A 4475-nucleotide genomic window follows, 5' to 3' on the forward strand; every position below is an offset into this window, starting at 1 on the left:
AGCAGGAGCTGCTGGTTGGGGCTGGAGAGAGAGGGGGCAGCCCTGGAGAGCCCCGGGCAGCCATGGGTGGGTCCCTGGAGGCCTCTGCAGGCCTCGAGGTCCAGGGGCTGTGATGGGCACCAGGACAGGGACCCTGACCCTGTATGTGGGGATGGAGGGGAATCCCGGCACTGGCGCCATCCCCACCCCAGGAGGGCCCAGGACTCTCCTAGCTGGACCCGGAGCAGAGGGTGAAGTGGTGATATGCCGGTGCCGGTCCCTGCAGGTCCCGGATGACAGCCCACTGGGAGGTGATTTCCCGAGGATCCTGGCACAGGGGGGCCTGGGCCACCAACAATCCGGGCAGGTGCACCAAGAGATGAGATTTTTCTTAAATTCGATATTAAAAACAAAACCAAACTGGAAACAAAATTCAAGTAACTACTGTGGATAAAAACTCTTGGCAGGAGATGGGGGGTGCGGGCCAGTGCTGGATCACCAGAACTTCGCCCTGGTCTGTCCGGGTTTATTTTGAATCACACTGTGGGGACGGAGCAATATATCCCGTGTTCTGGGCTTGGAGGTCCTAGTCGCCACTGATGCACCATAACTACAAGGTTTTGCTGAGATTCCCCCGGTCAAAGGGTGGGAGGTGCGGACCCCTCGTCCCCAGGGGAAGTAAGTCCACCGGAAAGGGTGTCCCTGAGGGTTGCCGGAGGCACTGGAGAGCTTTGGGCTTCCCTGCTGTCAACTGGCTCCTCCTGGGTGTGGGCGGACGGACTCCCATGGGCCCCACCCCAGGGGACACACATGGGAGGGCGGGCAGGGCGCCTGCAGGCTTGTGAGGCGCTCACCCTCCAGCCGAAAACCGAGTCCCTGTCTTTAATGATGCGTTTGAGTTAAGCTCTTGGGCCACAGGTGGAAAGCCTTTGAGGCCCCAGCCAGGCCCAGATGGAGGCGGTAGGTGGACTAAGGGTGGGGGGGGGCGCGTGGGATGGGGAGGGAGTCCCACTCGTGAGGGTGACATGCGACCTCACTCACACCGCAGAAATCCCGCTGCATGGGGACGCCCCCTCCCGCCCACCGCCCAGCACTACGCTCAAAGGCTGCCGATGCTCTCTGAGCGCAGCAAGGCGTCCCCGTGTTAAGGGTGGGAAAACAGGGCTCATGGGGCAGGAGCCCAGGCCAGACTCAGCAGCCTTAGCAGGTTGACCTTGGCCCTGCCAGCTCCTTTAGGGCAGGAGGCTGTGCACCATGTGCTACCCACATGGCAGAAGGTGAGGATACAGGAAGAGGGGCAGAAAGAGAGGAAGTTTCAGTGAGATAAGCACTGACCCTCCTGAGAGTTTTCACACACACACATGAAAATCCTCTAATGTAACCTTAATGACGACAAGAAAATATTAACCACTGATGTTTATTGAGCCACAGCACAAGGAAGGTGGGGTGTATGTGCTCCTGACCCTCCTCCTGCTTTTACCCTGCATCTTGGACAGGCACCCACACCCCTACTCAGCCGTCCCTGAAACGGGGACAGGACTGGCCCTGACCTCCCTGGGTAGCTGTGAGGATTAAAGGTGACTGTCATCCTTCAGAACAGTACCTGGCACTGAATAAAGTGTCACTAACTCTCTCTTCCTCACCTTTGTCATTAAACCAGGAGTGCTTTCTGCCATAAGCTCAGAAAACCCAAATGGCAGTGGCCTCAATACGTAGGTGTTCGTTTTTCCCCATAACAAGGAGTTCAGAGATTGACTGCCTGCCAGAAGCACAGCTCAGCTCAGGACTCCAGGCTCGTCTTTCCACCCCAGGAGCCTTAGCAGGTAGGCTTTCTACCCTTGCCTGCCTCCTCCTGGTTGCCAGATACCTGCTGCAGCTCCAGACCTCACATCCAAGTTCCAGGCAGAAAGAATGGGAAAGGATAAGACACACAGGGCTTTCCCTGAGTGAGGCTTTCCTGCTTTGTTCTGGAAGGGACGCTCTCTCCAGGAACCTCTACCCCCATACCTCCGTCGTCCAGAAGTGTGTCCTGTGGTCCATCCTAGCTGCGAGGGAGGCTGGAGAGCTGTGCATCGTCAGCTAGGAGCTTCTCTTCTCCATGAGAGCAGGGTGCTGCGAGTACAGAAGGAGCATGGCTGTTGAATGGGCACCAACAGTGTTGCCAGCATGCTGTTGTATGATTCATCTCACCCGCCAGGTCAAACATATTATTTCTACCTTGTAGACAGAGAAATCAAGGCTCAGTAAGGTTGAAAATCTTCCCCAAGATCACACAGCGAGTGGGTGACGTCCTGGTCTCCTAATTCTAAGTAATAATGTTTTATAAATCCACAACTTCTAATTGATTATTGAGGCCTTTCTGACATGATTTTTGAAGCATTGACATTGATATATGACAGCTGCTTTAAAATCCTTGTCAGGGGGACTTCCCTTGCAGTCCAGTGTTTAAGACTCCACACTTCCACTGCAGGTTCAACCCCTGGTTGGGGAACTAAGATCCCACGTGCCGCATGGCACAGCCAAATAAATAAATAAATTAATTAATTAATAAAAACCTTTTAAAAAATGAAGTAAAACCCCTGTCAGATAAGTCCGACATCTGATTCATCTAAGTACTGGCCTCAGTTCACTGTCTTTTCTCATCCAGTGGTTTTCCTGGTTCTTGGTAGCACCAGTGATTTTGTATTATACCCCAGACATTTTGGCTATTATGGTAGGAAACTCGATCCTAATAAAATCTTCTATTTTAGCAACAGTCACCTGTTTAGTTGAAGTGTAGGTTCTGGCCTACATTCATGGGCTTCATTTCCCCATAACAAGGAGTTCAGAGATTGACTGCCTGCCAAGAGTTTTGTGTCCTGAGCCCTCGCCATGTCACCCGGGGCTGCTTCGCTCTTCCCGTGCTGCTGGGGCTCTTCTCAGTCCCTGCTGGTGTCACCTCTGGGGCCAGAAGGCACTGCCCTGGGCCACCTGCCCTCGCTGGGTGAACCTGGAACGACTGGCCTAGATCTCCTTATGCCACTGGGTGGAGGGCAAGGAGACACATGGCTTTATAACCGAGCAGGACCCTATGTTGTCTTCCCAGCACAGACCATCCCCCCACCCCCATACCCTCTGCTGTAGCTTCTCTCAGAGGTACCTAGGTAATAGTATCTGAAGCACTTTTGCCGAGTTGTTTTACAGATGCTAAAACCACCACCAAATGGAAGAAATTAACTACTAGGTGACCATGAGCATGTAGCCTCCAGACCTACTGGTGCCTAAGGATTGCTAATGTTAACCCCTGTGACACCACCCTGTTAACTCACCATCAACTGATCAGAGAATTGTGAACTAGCTGATCACACACCCTGGGACACCCCTCCCTCACCTGGTCTTTAAAAATGCTTTGCTGAAACCCATTGGGGGCTCGGGGGTTTTGAGCACGAGCTGCCTGGACTCCGTGCTTGGCTTTTGCAGTAAACACTGCCCTTTCCTTCACCACAACCCAGTGTCAGTAGATTGGCTTTACTGCACATGGGCAAGCAGACCCAAGCTTGGTTTGGTAACAGCTTCATGGCTGCTATAGCTGTGGGCAGATGGACCACCAGGGGCCCAGCTATGGAGGGGCCGGGATGGCCTGGAGCCTGGGTGCTGTCATCACTGTTCACAGATCAGACTGCCTGCTGGGGTCCGGGTTGTTGGGTGGGGACCGGAGCCCTTCACTAAGTCTCTCTCGGGCTTCCCCTTCCCCAGTCCTTTAGCCAGAGAAAGAAGGCTTTTCCAGGTTTGGGGTTTTTTTAATCTATGCCTGTTGGAGGTTCTGGTTGCAGGTTTCTCTGGCACCCAGCCCCGGGCAGTGCAGTAGATAAAAGGGAAACCCAGGGAACTCACCACATGGTCCTCCCTCCAGTCATGAGGTCTCTGGCCAGTCCACCCTCTTCCACCCATCTTTCAGAGTCCTTGTATCATGTGTTGAATAATTTCCAGGGTATTTATTTGTTTTTATGATAGACGAGCAGGGGAAATTGAGTCTATGCATCTTATTCCAGAACCAAAATCTTAAGTCCTTTATAATTACACTTTGTAATCTCTTGACCACCCCCATTAAATACTCCTAGTACACAGCAATTTCAGGGGATGTTATCTTCTCAAGGGATGGTGCCACATAAAGGGCTTAGCATCAGTCAGATATTCAGCAACAGAAGCAGCTAGATCAGCCTTGGTGAGAGGGAGACTGTACAGCTGGACCCATGTAAACACTGAGGTGGCCCAGCACAGAGGCTGACCTCCACAGGAAGGGTCACCCAGTACACCTATTCATTCAGTGTCCCTTCTACTGGAGATGGCCTCTGCTGAGCATTGACTTGAGATGCAAGATTCACCTGTGGTACCCACTCCCAAGATTCACACACATGCTCCTGTCTCCAATTTTCCCATCTTATTTCCTCTAGTTCCCTGACCAGCCAAGTTTGCATTAATGCCTAAACCTGCTACAGAATTCCCCCATCCTCTGA

Source organism: Mesoplodon bidens (genome assembly GCF_964165515.1).
Source record: "Mesoplodon bidens genome assembly, chromosome: 8".
Taxonomy (NCBI): Eukaryota; Metazoa; Chordata; class Mammalia; order Artiodactyla; family Ziphiidae; genus Mesoplodon; species Mesoplodon bidens.